The sequence below is a fragment of the Ambystoma mexicanum genome, chromosome 1p (genome assembly GCF_040938575.1).
Source record: "Ambystoma mexicanum isolate Mex_15411 chromosome 1p, UKY_AmexF1_1, whole genome shotgun sequence".
In the NCBI taxonomy this organism is placed as follows: domain Eukaryota; kingdom Metazoa; phylum Chordata; class Amphibia; order Caudata; family Ambystomatidae; genus Ambystoma; species Ambystoma mexicanum.
The window spans coordinates 233,101,810-233,114,346 of NC_090921.1; the positions used below are offsets into that span (position 1 = coordinate 233,101,810).

General features: G+C 49.4%; 8 non-coding genes and 2 pseudogenes across 8 annotated transcripts; all 10 read left to right on the forward strand.

The window, feature by feature from the left end:
- Positions 1 to 296: 296 nt before the first annotated feature.
- Positions 297 to 487, forward strand: LOC138458493 (U2 spliceosomal RNA). The gene has a single exon (XR_011262426.1). It is a non-coding gene; the product is annotated as a U2 spliceosomal RNA (small nuclear RNA).
- Positions 488 to 1,104: 617 nt separating this feature from the next.
- LOC138458504 (U2 spliceosomal RNA) lies at positions 1,105 to 1,295 on the forward strand. Its single transcript, XR_011262429.1, has one exon. It is a non-coding gene; the product is annotated as a U2 spliceosomal RNA (small nuclear RNA).
- A 623-nt stretch (positions 1,296 to 1,918) lies between these two features.
- Positions 1,919 to 2,109, forward strand: LOC138459649 (U2 spliceosomal RNA). The gene has a single exon (XR_011262636.1). It is a non-coding gene; the product is annotated as a U2 spliceosomal RNA (small nuclear RNA).
- Positions 2,110 to 4,848: 2,739 nt separating this feature from the next.
- LOC138460776 (U2 spliceosomal RNA) lies at positions 4,849 to 5,091 on the forward strand (annotated as a pseudogene).
- A 617-nt stretch (positions 5,092 to 5,708) lies between these two features.
- On the forward strand, positions 5,709 to 5,899 carry LOC138458515 (U2 spliceosomal RNA). The gene has a single exon (XR_011262431.1). It is a non-coding gene; the product is annotated as a U2 spliceosomal RNA (small nuclear RNA).
- A 617-nt stretch (positions 5,900 to 6,516) lies between these two features.
- LOC138458526 (U2 spliceosomal RNA) lies at positions 6,517 to 6,707 on the forward strand. The gene has a single exon (XR_011262433.1). It is a non-coding gene; the product is annotated as a U2 spliceosomal RNA (small nuclear RNA).
- A 623-nt stretch (positions 6,708 to 7,330) lies between these two features.
- LOC138459660 (U2 spliceosomal RNA) lies at positions 7,331 to 7,521 on the forward strand. Its single transcript, XR_011262638.1, has one exon. It is a non-coding gene; the product is annotated as a U2 spliceosomal RNA (small nuclear RNA).
- Positions 7,522 to 10,260: 2,739 nt separating this feature from the next.
- On the forward strand, positions 10,261 to 10,503 carry LOC138460787 (U2 spliceosomal RNA; annotated as a pseudogene).
- Positions 10,504 to 11,120: 617 nt separating this feature from the next.
- LOC138458537 (U2 spliceosomal RNA) lies at positions 11,121 to 11,311 on the forward strand. Its single transcript, XR_011262435.1, has one exon. It is a non-coding gene; the product is annotated as a U2 spliceosomal RNA (small nuclear RNA).
- A 623-nt stretch (positions 11,312 to 11,934) lies between these two features.
- Positions 11,935 to 12,125, forward strand: LOC138458548 (U2 spliceosomal RNA). The gene has a single exon (XR_011262437.1). It is a non-coding gene; the product is annotated as a U2 spliceosomal RNA (small nuclear RNA).
- Positions 12,126 to 12,537: the final 412 nt, after the last annotated feature.

The window sequence follows — 12,537 nt, forward strand, 5'->3', positions numbered from 1 at the left end:
CTGGGCAGCTGAGGGTGACTTTCGGCCGCTAGGTGACGGGGCCAGTGCCAGGCCGGGCTGCAGCTTGGCTGGGTGGAGCTCTGCAGCCTGTGTCTGGCCGTCTCGCACCAGGCGCTGTGGGACCCATGGAAATCTTGGGGCGGAGCCATGCAAAATATGCTTACCATACCGCCGGGCATGCTGGTCATGCAAATGCTATTCTTGGCCGAGGAATCTGGGGCTCTGCCGCAGAGCGTTGCTCCGAGTCAGCAGGGGAGCTGCCGAGCAGCAGTCTTTCAGGCAAAGCTTTTGTGGGCATCGCTTCTCGGCCTTTTGGCTAAGATCAAGTGTAGTATCTGTTCTTATCAGTTTAATATCTGATACGTCCTCTATCTGGGGACCATATATTAAATTGATTTTTGGAACCGGGAGATGGAATGGGAGCTTGCTCTGTCCACTCCACGCATCAACTTGGTATTGCAGTACCTCCAGGACTGGTGCACTTCCCCACTTGGGGAAAACAATGCTGTGAAAAAGAAAGACTGAGCAATCCTTGAAAGAAGAGCACTTTGCAATATTTTTTTGTTTAAATGTGTTTTTTTTTTCCAGTGTTTCGGAAAAGGTGCTGTTGTGTCACGGGAGGAAAAAAAAGTCTGCCCTTTTTGCTTGCTTTTCACAGGAGCTGCAAAGCAAGGCAAAGGAGCCAGCCAGCCAGCCAGCCAGCAGCACAAGGAGGAGATGGGGGACACTGTCCTTGCCCTGCCTCACCCCTGAACGGCCCCGAACGGCCAAGCCTTATCTGAGGGGGACGCACTTGGGGGAGCATCTCCTGGGCAGCTGAGGGTGACTTTCGGCCGCTAGGTGACGGGGCCAGTGCCAGGCCGGGCTGCAGCTTGGCTGGGTGGAGCTCTGCAGCCTGTGTCTGGCCGTCTCGCACCAGGCGCTGTGGGACCCATGGAAATCTTGGGGCGGAGCCATGCAAAATATGCTTACCATACCGCCGGGCATGCTGGTCATGCAAATGCTATTCTTGGCCGAGGAATCTGGGGCTCTGCCGCAGAGCGTTGCTCCGAGTCAGCAGGGGAGCTGCCGAGCAGCAGTCTTTCAGGCAAAGCTTTTGTGGGCATCGCTTCTCGGCCTTTTGGCTAAGATCAAGTGTAGTATCTGTTCTTATCAGTTTAATATCTGATACGTCCTCTATCTGGGGACCATATATTAAATTGATTTTTGGAACCGGGAGATGGAATGGGAGCTTGCTCTGTCCACTCCACGCATCAACTTGGTATTGCAGTACCTCCAGGACTGGTGCACTTCCCCACTTGGGGAAAACAATGCTGTGAAAAAGAAAGACTGAGCAATTCTTGAAAGAAGAGCACTTTGCAATATTTTTTTGTTTAAATGTGTTTTTTTTTTCCAGTGTTTCGGAAAAGGTGCTGTTGTGTCACGGGAGGAAAAAAAAGTCTGCCCTTTTTGCTTGCTTTTCACAGGAGCTGCAAAGCAAGGCAAAGGAGCCAGCCAGCCAGCCAGCAGCACAAGGAGGAGATGGGGGACACTGTCCTTCCCCTGCCTCACCCCTGAAAGTCCCCGAACGGCCCCGAACGGCCAAGCCTTATCTGAGGGGGACGCACTTGGGGGAGCATCTCCTGGGCAGCTGAGGGTGACTTTCGGCCGCTAGGTGACGGGGCCAGTGCCAGGCCGGGCTGCAGCTTGGCTGGGTGGAGCTCTGCAGCCTGTGTCTGGCCGTCTCGCACCAGGCGCTGTGGGACCCATGGAAATCTTGGGGCGGAGCCATGCAAAATATGCTTACCATACCGCCGGGCATGCTGGTCATGCAAATGCTATTCTTGGCCGAGGAATCTGGGGCTCTGCCGCAGAGCGTTGCTCCGAGTCAGCAGGGGAGCTGCCGAGCAGCAGTCTTTCAGGCAAAGCTTTTGTGGGCATCGCTTCTCGGCCTTTTGGCTAAGATCAAGTGTAGCATCTGTTCTTATCAGTTTAATATCTGATACGTCCTCTATCTGGGGACCATATATTAAATTGATTTTTGGAACCGGGAGATGGAATGGGAGCTTGCTCTGTCCACTCCACGCATCAACTTGGTATTGCAGTACCTCCAGGACTGGTGCACTTCCCCACTTGGGGAAAACAATGCTGTGAAAAAGAAAGACTGAGCAATTCTTGAAAGAAGAGCACTTTGCAATATTTTTTTGTTTAAATGTGTTTTTTTTTTCCAGTGTTTCGGAAAAGGTGCTGTTGTGTCACGGGAGGAAAAAAAAGTCTGCCCTTTTTGCTTGCTTTTCACAGGAGCTGCAAAGCAAGGCAAAGGAGCCAGCCAGCCAGCCAGCAGCACAAGGAGGAGATGGGGGACACTGTCCTTGCCCTGCCTCACCCCTGAAAGGCCCCGAACGGCCCCGAACGGCCAAGCCTTATCTGAGGGGGACGCACTTGGGGGAGCATCTCCTGGGCAGCTGAGGGTGACTTTCGGCCGCTAGGTGACGGGGCCAGTGCCAGGCCGGGCTGCAGCTTGGCTGGGTGGAGCTCTGCAGCCTGTGTCTGGCCGTCTCGCACCAGGCGCTGTGGGACCCATGGAAATCTTGGGGCGGAGCCATGCAAAATATGCTTACCATACCGCCGGGCATGCTGGTCATGCAAATGCTATTCTTGGCCGAGGAATCTGGGGCTCTGCCGCAGAGCGTTGCTCCGAGTCAGCAGGGGAGCTGCCGAGCAGCAGTCTTTCAGGCAAAGCTTTTGTGGGCATCGCTTCTCGGCCTTTTGGCTATGATCAAGTGTCGGGATTCACCTTAGCTGTCTGGCTTGCCCAGTCCAAGGTAGACTCCTTTTACAGCTGGCCTCCCTGACCTTCGGGTCAGGGAGTGGGCTACTGATCATGCCTTGAAGGACCGGAGAATCTTTCGGGCTGGACGAGTTTCGAGTGGAAGTTTTGAAGGGGTACGCATCAGAGGACTCCCCCAGCATGGCTGAAGCATCGCGTGTTCTACCGCCGGCGACGCAGCTGAGATATTCAGTTCGGATTGCTGTCCAGAAGGATTTCCAAGAAGTAAAGGATTTCGACTATGTTGTTAATAAGGTACTTTTTGAAGCTTTACAAGCAGACAAAGACAAAATTTATTGTATGCAAGAGCACAGGAACGCTTGCACGTATGATATTACTTTTGTAGACGAAGTCTCTTCCTTGAGTGCATATGAAGTGTACAAATTGGAAAAGGAGAATAGTAGTATTTTGGAAGGTGTTCTGGTGGAGCTTTGTTTTGTTCGACAAACTGTTCCATTAACTGTGCATATGTACAATCCGTTTGTGTCAGCAGAGAAAATTAGTAATTGGTTATTACATTATTGTGAAGAAGTGAGAGGAGGTCAAGTTCAAAGAAATAAATTTGGGTATTTTAACGGTGATCGGAGATTTGTTGTGGTGCTAAAAAAACATCCAGAAGGCATTGGAGGTTTATATCACCCCCCGGGTGTGTTTAAGATTTTGGAACAGAATGGGTATCTGTATTACCCCAACCAGCCAGTGTTTTGTAGGTTTTGTCGACAGTTTGGACACGCAAAACGAAACTGCCCGAAAGATAAATGTTGGAATTGTGGTGATCCAAACCATAAAATAGTTGACTGTGATCAGAAGCTGATGTGTACTGTTTGTGATATGGAGGGACATGTTGCAGCGACATGCCCGACTACCCGGCGTACATATGCACAAGCTGCTAGTAAAGGTGGTTTTCACAGAGAAGATCGTGAAGATGTGAAAAACCTGGTTAACATGTCGGAGGATCTAAGAACGAAAGAGAAATTGGTTGATAAAATTGAAGATGCGACAAGCCTGATTAAGGCAGTAGTTGAAGTTCCCCCTGTTGATGTATTATGTACATATGCTCAAGCAAATAGTGGAGGTGGGATTCGACAGGAGGTACGTGTGGATACAGAACGCTTTGAGGATGTGGAGAAAATTGATGTGACAGGTGAAAAGGAGGTTGAGAAGAGAAAAGACGAAGAAGGAATTATTCAAGTAGCCAGTGGAAGTAGAATTGGCCGGGAGAATGGTGGGGTCACAGACTGTTTGGTGGTTGCGGAAAAGGTTGAGAAAACGGTTAAGAAGGCAGTTGGAAAGGCATTAACGAAGGTTGAAGTGTGGAGTGCACTACTTGAATGGACGGGGACCTTGCGTGAAATATTTTCATTTTCTGTTGAGCGTGAACATTTGGTTTTAAATGATTATTTACGAATTCAGTTTGATGAGAAAAAAGAAGATGTTGACATAAATGAGCATCAAAGACTATATGGGATATATCGGACTCACAGATGGAGACAGTTTGAGAAGGAGGAGATGGAACACCCCAGGCAGTGGTGGAGAGAAGATAACTATATTCCTAAGGTGAAGGTTTGTTCGAATAAACAGGATGCAGTGTCGTCCCAGCTTCTACCACCACGTGTTAAGAATTTTTTGGAAAGGGAAAGAGTGGTGGTTCAACGAGCTGCATGTATGGGGAAAATAGAAGCGGCTTTGAGCGAGGTTGAGAATGTTCAACAAGGTATTGATGTTCAGAGAGTAGAGACATTGAATAAGTATAGTGTTTTACAGGCTGAGTCGGACAGTGAGAAGAACGAGGAGGTGGTGAATCGGTTGACGCAGAAGGAGATTGAGCGAAGGTCAAGGAGACAAAGATCTGATCGGAGCCGGTCAGGCATTAGAGATGGGAAAGCATCTTTTAAGTAGTATTGGAATGAGAAAAGGAGATAAGAGAGAAAAATTGTGATAGACTGATGCGAAATTTTTGGATTTTTTTATTGATTTGGTGTTTTTAATTTGGAGTTTTTTTCTATTGGAATTTTTTGATTTGGTGTTTTTTGATTGGCATTTTTTGTAAATTGGAGGTTTGGGACGGTTGAAGGGGTGAAGTGGAGACCGAATAAAAAAAAAAAAAAAAAAAAAAAAAAAAAAAAAAATCTGTTCTTATCAGTTTAATATCTGATACGTCCTCTATCTGGGGACCATATATTAAATTGATTTTTGGAACCGGGAGATGGAATGGGAGCTTGCTCTGTCCACTCCACGCATCAACTTGGTATTGCAGTACCTCCAGGACTGGTGCACTTCCCCACTTGGGGAAAACAATGCTGTGAAAAAGAAAGACTGAGCAATCCTTGAAAGAAGAGCACTTTGCAATATTTTTTTGTTTAAATGTGTTTTTTTTTTCCAGTGTTTCGGAAAAGGTGCTGTTGTGTCACGGGAGGAAAAAAAAGTCTGCCCTTTTTGCTTGCTTTTCACAGGAGCTGCAAAGCAAGGCAAAGGAGCCAGCCAGCCAGCCAGCCAGCAGCACAAGGAGGAGATGGGGGACACTGTCCTTGCCCTGCCTCACCCCTGAACGGCCCCGAACGGCCAAGCCTTATCTGAGGGGGACGCACTTGGGGGAGCATCTCCTGGGCAGCTGAGGGTGACTTTCGGCCGCTAGGTGACGGGGCCAGTGCCAGGCCGGGCTGCAGCTTGGCTGGGTGGAGCTCTGCAGCCTGTGTCTGGCCGTCTCGCACCAGGCGCTGTGGGACCCATGGAAATCTTGGGGCGGAGCCATGCAAAATATGCTTACCATACCGCCGGGCATGCTGGTCATGCAAATGCTATTCTTGGCCGAGGAATCTGGGGCTCTGCCGCAGAGCGTTGCTCCGAGTCAGCAGGGGAGCTGCCGAGCAGCAGTCTTTCAGGCAAAGCTTTTGTGGGCATCGCTTCTCGGCCTTTTGGCTAAGATCAAGTGTAGTATCTGTTCTTATCAGTTTAATATCTGATACGTCCTCTATCTGGGGACCATATATTAAATTGATTTTTGGAACCGGGAGATGGAATGGGAGCTTGCTCTGTCCACTCCACGCATCAACTTGGTATTGCAGTACCTCCAGGACTGGTGCACTTCCCCACTTGGGGAAAACAATGCTGTGAAAAAGAAAGACTGAGCAATCCTTGAAAGAAGAGCACTTTGCAATATTTTTTTGTTTAAATGTGTTTTTTTTTTCCAGTGTTTCGGAAAAGGTGCTGTTGTGTCACGGGAGGAAAAAAAAGTCTGCCCTTTTTGCTTGCTTTTCACAGGAGCTGCAAAGCAAGGCAAAGGAGCCAGCCAGCCAGCCAGCCAGCAGCACAAGGAGGAGATGGGGGACACTGTCCTTGCCCTGCCTCACCCCTGAACGGCCCCGAACGGCCAAGCCTTATCTGAGGGGGACGCACTTGGGGGAGCATCTCCTGGGCAGCTGAGGGTGACTTTCGGCCGCTAGGTGACGGGGCCAGTGCCAGGCCGGGCTGCAGCTTGGCTGGGTGGAGCTCTGCAGCCTGTGTCTGGCCGTCTCGCACCAGGCGCTGTGGGACCCATGGAAATCTTGGGGCGGAGCCATGCAAAATATGCTTACCATACCGCCGGGCATGCTGGTCATGCAAATGCTATTCTTGGCCGAGGAATCTGGGGCTCTGCCGCAGAGCGTTGCTCCGAGTCAGCAGGGGAGCTGCCGAGCAGCAGTCTTTCAGGCAAAGCTTTTGTGGGCATCGCTTCTCGGCCTTTTGGCTAAGATCAAGTGTAGTATCTGTTCTTATCAGTTTAATATCTGATACGTCCTCTATCTGGGGACCATATATTAAATTGATTTTTGGAACCGGGAGATGGAATGGGAGCTTGCTCTGTCCACTCCACGCATCAACTTGGTATTGCAGTACCTCCAGGACTGGTGCACTTCCCCACTTGGGGAAAACAATGCTGTGAAAAAGAAAGACTGAGCAATTCTTGAAAGAAGAGCACTTTGCAATATTTTTTTGTTTAAATGTGTTTTTTTTTTCCAGTGTTTCGGAAAAGGTGCTGTTGTGTCACGGGAGGAAAAAAAAGTCTGCCCTTTTTGCTTGCTTTTCACAGGAGCTGCAAAGCAAGGCAAAGGAGCCAGCCAGCCAGCCAGCAGCACAAGGAGGAGATGGGGGACACTGTCCTTCCCCTGCCTCACCCCTGAAAGTCCCCGAACGGCCCCGAACGGCCAAGCCTTATCTGAGGGGGACGCACTTGGGGGAGCATCTCCTGGGCAGCTGAGGGTGACTTTCGGCCGCTAGGTGACGGGGCCAGTGCCAGGCCGGGCTGCAGCTTGGCTGGGTGGAGCTCTGCAGCCTGTGTCTGGCCGTCTCGCACCAGGCGCTGTGGGACCCATGGAAATCTTGGGGCGGAGCCATGCAAAATATGCTTACCATACCGCCGGGCATGCTGGTCATGCAAATGCTATTCTTGGCCGAGGAATCTGGGGCTCTGCCGCAGAGCGTTGCTCCGAGTCAGCAGGGGAGCTGCCGAGCAGCAGTCTTTCAGGCAAAGCTTTTGTGGGCATCGCTTCTCGGCCTTTTGGCTAAGATCAAGTGTAGCATCTGTTCTTATCAGTTTAATATCTGATACGTCCTCTATCTGGGGACCATATATTAAATTGATTTTTGGAACCGGGAGATGGAATGGGAGCTTGCTCTGTCCACTCCACGCATCAACTTGGTATTGCAGTACCTCCAGGACTGGTGCACTTCCCCACTTGGGGAAAACAATGCTGTGAAAAAGAAAGACTGAGCAATTCTTGAAAGAAGAGCACTTTGCAATATTTTTTTGTTTAAATGTGTTTTTTTTTTCCAGTGTTTCGGAAAAGGTGCTGTTGTGTCACGGGAGGAAAAAAAAGTCTGCCCTTTTTGCTTGCTTTTCACAGGAGCTGCAAAGCAAGGCAAAGGAGCCAGCCAGCCAGCCAGCAGCACAAGGAGGAGATGGGGGACACTGTCCTTGCCCTGCCTCACCCCTGAAAGGCCCCGAACGGCCCCGAACGGCCAAGCCTTATCTGAGGGGGACGCACTTGGGGGAGCATCTCCTGGGCAGCTGAGGGTGACTTTCGGCCGCTAGGTGACGGGGCCAGTGCCAGGCCGGGCTGCAGCTTGGCTGGGTGGAGCTCTGCAGCCTGTGTCTGGCCGTCTCGCACCAGGCGCTGTGGGACCCATGGAAATCTTGGGGCGGAGCCATGCAAAATATGCTTACCATACCGCCGGGCATGCTGGTCATGCAAATGCTATTCTTGGCCGAGGAATCTGGGGCTCTGCCGCAGAGCGTTGCTCCGAGTCAGCAGGGGAGCTGCCGAGCAGCAGTCTTTCAGGCAAAGCTTTTGTGGGCATCGCTTCTCGGCCTTTTGGCTATGATCAAGTGTCGGGATTCACCTTAGCTGTCTGGCTTGCCCAGTCCAAGGTAGACTCCTTTTACAGCTGGCCTCCCTGACCTTCGGGTCAGGGAGTGGGCTACTGATCATGCCTTGAAGGACCGGAGAATCTTTCGGGCTGGACGAGTTTCGAGTGGAAGTTTTGAAGGGGTACGCATCAGAGGACTCCCCCAGCATGGCTGAAGCATCGCGTGTTCTACCGCCGGCGACGCAGCTGAGATATTCAGTTCGGATTGCTGTCCAGAAGGATTTCCAAGAAGTAAAGGATTTCGACTATGTTGTTAATAAGGTACTTTTTGAAGCTTTACAAGCAGACAAAGACAAAATTTATTGTATGCAAGAGCACAGGAACGCTTGCACGTATGATATTACTTTTGTAGACGAAGTCTCTTCCTTGAGTGCATATGAAGTGTACAAATTGGAAAAGGAGAATAGTAGTATTTTGGAAGGTGTTCTGGTGGAGCTTTGTTTTGTTCGACAAACTGTTCCATTAACTGTGCATATGTACAATCCGTTTGTGTCAGCAGAGAAAATTAGTAATTGGTTATTACATTATTGTGAAGAAGTGAGAGGAGGTCAAGTTCAAAGAAATAAATTTGGGTATTTTAACGGTGATCGGAGATTTGTTGTGGTGCTAAAAAAACATCCAGAAGGCATTGGAGGTTTATATCACCCCCCGGGTGTGTTTAAGATTTTGGAACAGAATGGGTATCTGTATTACCCCAACCAGCCAGTGTTTTGTAGGTTTTGTCGACAGTTTGGACACGCAAAACGAAACTGCCCGAAAGATAAATGTTGGAATTGTGGTGATCCAAACCATAAAATAGTTGACTGTGATCAGAAGCTGATGTGTACTGTTTGTGATATGGAGGGACATGTTGCAGCGACATGCCCGACTACCCGGCGTACATATGCACAAGCTGCTAGTAAAGGTGGTTTTCACAGAGAAGATCGTGAAGATGTGAAAAACCTGGTTAACATGTCGGAGGATCTAAGAACGAAAGAGAAATTGGTTGATAAAATTGAAGATGCGACAAGCCTGATTAAGGCAGTAGTTGAAGTTCCCCCTGTTGATGTATTATGTACATATGCTCAAGCAAATAGTGGAGGTGGGATTCGACAGGAGGTACGTGTGGATACAGAACGCTTTGAGGATGTGGAGAAAATTGATGTGACAGGTGAAAAGGAGGTTGAGAAGAGAAAAGACGAAGAAGGAATTATTCAAGTAGCCAGTGGAAGTAGAATTGGCCGGGAGAATGGTGGGGTCACAGACTGTTTGGTGGTTGCGGAAAAGGTTGAGAAAACGGTTAAGAAGGCAGTTGGAAAGGCATTAACGAAGGTTGAAGTGTGGAGTGCACTACTTGAATGGACGGGGACCTTGCGTGAAATATTTTCATTTTCTGTTGAGCGTGAACATTTGGTTTTAAATGATTATTTACGAATTCAGTTTGATGAGAAAAAAGAAGATGTTGACATAAATGAGCATCAAAGACTATATGGGATATATCGGACTCACAGATGGAGACAGTTTGAGAAGGAGGAGATGGAACACCCCAGGCAGTGGTGGAGAGAAGATAACTATATTCCTAAGGTGAAGGTTTGTTCGAATAAACAGGATGCAGTGTCGTCCCAGCTTCTACCACCACGTGTTAAGAATTTTTTGGAAAGGGAAAGAGTGGTGGTTCAACGAGCTGCATGTATGGGGAAAATAGAAGCGGCTTTGAGCGAGGTTGAGAATGTTCAACAAGGTATTGATGTTCAGAGAGTAGAGACATTGAATAAGTATAGTGTTTTACAGGCTGAGTCGGACAGTGAGAAGAACGAGGAGGTGGTGAATCGGTTGACGCAGAAGGAGATTGAGCGAAGGTCAAGGAGACAAAGATCTGATCGGAGCCGGTCAGGCATTAGAGATGGGAAAGCATCTTTTAAGTAGTATTGGAATGAGAAAAGGAGATAAGAGAGAAAAATTGTGATAGACTGATGCGAAATTTTTGGATTTTTTTATTGATTTGGTGTTTTTAATTTGGAGTTTTTTTCTATTGGAATTTTTTGATTTGGTGTTTTTTGATTGGCATTTTTTGTAAATTGGAGGTTTGGGACGGTTGAAGGGGTGAAGTGGAGACCGAATAAAAAAAAAAAAAAAAAAAAAAAAAAAAAAAAAAATCTGTTCTTATCAGTTTAATATCTGATACGTCCTCTATCTGGGGACCATATATTAAATTGATTTTTGGAACCGGGAGATGGAATGGGAGCTTGCTCTGTCCACTCCACGCATCAACTTGGTATTGCAGTACCTCCAGGACTGGTGCACTTCCCCACTTGGGGAAAACAATGCTGTGAAAAAGAAAGACTGAGCAATCCTTGAAAGAAGAGCACTTTGCAATATTTTTTTGTTTAAATGTGTTTTTTTTTTCCAGTGTTTCGGAAAAGGTGCTGTTGTGTCACGGGAGGAAAAAAAAGTCTGCCCTTTTTGCTTGCTTTTCACAGGAGCTGCAAAGCAAGGCAAAGGAGCCAGCCAGCCAGCCAGCCAGCAGCACAAGGAGGAGATGGGGGACACTGTCCTTGCCCTGCCTCACCCCTGAACGGCCCCGAACGGCCAAGCCTTATCTGAGGGGGACGCACTTGGGGGAGCATCTCCTGGGCAGCTGAGGGTGACTTTCGGCCGCTAGGTGACGGGGCCAGTGCCAGGCCGGGCTGCAGCTTGGCTGGGTGGAGCTCTGCAGCCTGTGTCTGGCCGTCTCGCACCAGGCGCTGTGGGACCCATGGAAATCTTGGGGCGGAGCCATGCAAAATATGCTTACCATACCGCCGGGCATGCTGGTCATGCAAATGCTATTCTTGGCCGAGGAATCTGGGGCTCTGCCGCAGAGCGTTGCTCCGAGTCAGCAGGGGAGCTGCCGAGCAGCAGTCTTTCAGGCAAAGCTTTTGTGGGCATCGCTTCTCGGCCTTTTGGCTAAGATCAAGTGTAGTATCTGTTCTTATCAGTTTAATATCTGATACGTCCTCTATCTGGGGACCATATATTAAATTGATTTTTGGAACCGGGAGATGGAATGGGAGCTTGCTCTGTCCACTCCACGCATCAACTTGGTATTGCAGTACCTCCAGGACTGGTGCACTTCCCCACTTGGGGAAAACAATGCTGTGAAAAAGAAAGACTGAGCAATTCTTGAAAGAAGAGCACTTTGCAATATTTTTTTGTTTAAATGTGTTTTTTTTTTCCAGTGTTTCGGAAAAGGTGCTGTTGTGTCACGGGAGGAATAAAAAGTCTGCCCTTTTTGCTTGCTTTTCACAGGAGCTGCAAAGCAAGGCAAAGGAGCCAGCCAGCCAGCCAGCAGCACAAGGAGGAGATGGGGGACACTGTCCTTGCCCTGCCTCACCCCTGAAAGGCCCCGAACGGCCCCGAACGGCCAAGCCTTATCTGAGGGGGACGCACTTGGGGGAGCATCTCCTGGGCAGCTGAGGGTGACTTTCGGCCGCTAGGTGACGGGGCCAGTGCCAGGCCGGGCTGCAGCTTCTCTGGGTGGAGCTCTGCAGCCTGTGTCTGGCCGTCTCGCACCAGGCGCTGTGGGACCCATGGAAATCTTGGGGCGGAGCCATGCAAAATATGCTTACCATACCGCCGGGCATGCTGGTCATGCAAATGCTATTCTTGGCCGAGGAATCTGGGGCTCTGCCGCAGAGCGTTGCTCCGAGTCAGCAGGGGAGCTGCCGAGCAGCAGTCTTTCAGGCAAAGCTTTTGTGGGCATCGCTTCTCGGCCTTTTGGCTAAGATCAAGTGTAGTATCTGTTCTTATCAGTTTAATATCTGATACGTCCTCTATCTGGGGACCATATATTAAATTGATTTTTGGAACCGGGAGATGGAATGGGAGCTTGCTCTGTCCACTCCACGCATCAACTTGGTATTGCAGTACCTCCAGGACTGGTGCACTTCCCCACTTGGGGAAAACAATGCTGTGAAAAAGAAAGACTGAGCAATTCTTGAAAGAAGAGCACTTTGCAATATTTTTTTGTTTAAATGTGTTTTTTTTTTCCAGTGTTTCGGAAAAGGTGCTGTTGTGTCACGGGAGGAAAAAAAAGTCTGCCCTTTTTGCTTGCTTTTCACAGGAGCTGCAAAGCAAGGCAAAGGAGCCAGCCAGCCAGCCAGCAGCACAAGGAGGAGATGGGGGACACTGTCCTTGCCCTGCCTCACCCCTGAAAGGCCCCGAACGGCCCCGAACGGCCAAGCCTTATCTGAGGGGGACGCACTTGGGGGAGCATCTCCTGGGCAGCTGAGGGTGACTTTCGGCCGCTAGGTGACGGGGCCAGTGCCAGGCCGGGCTGCAGCTTGGCTGGGTGGAGCTCTGCA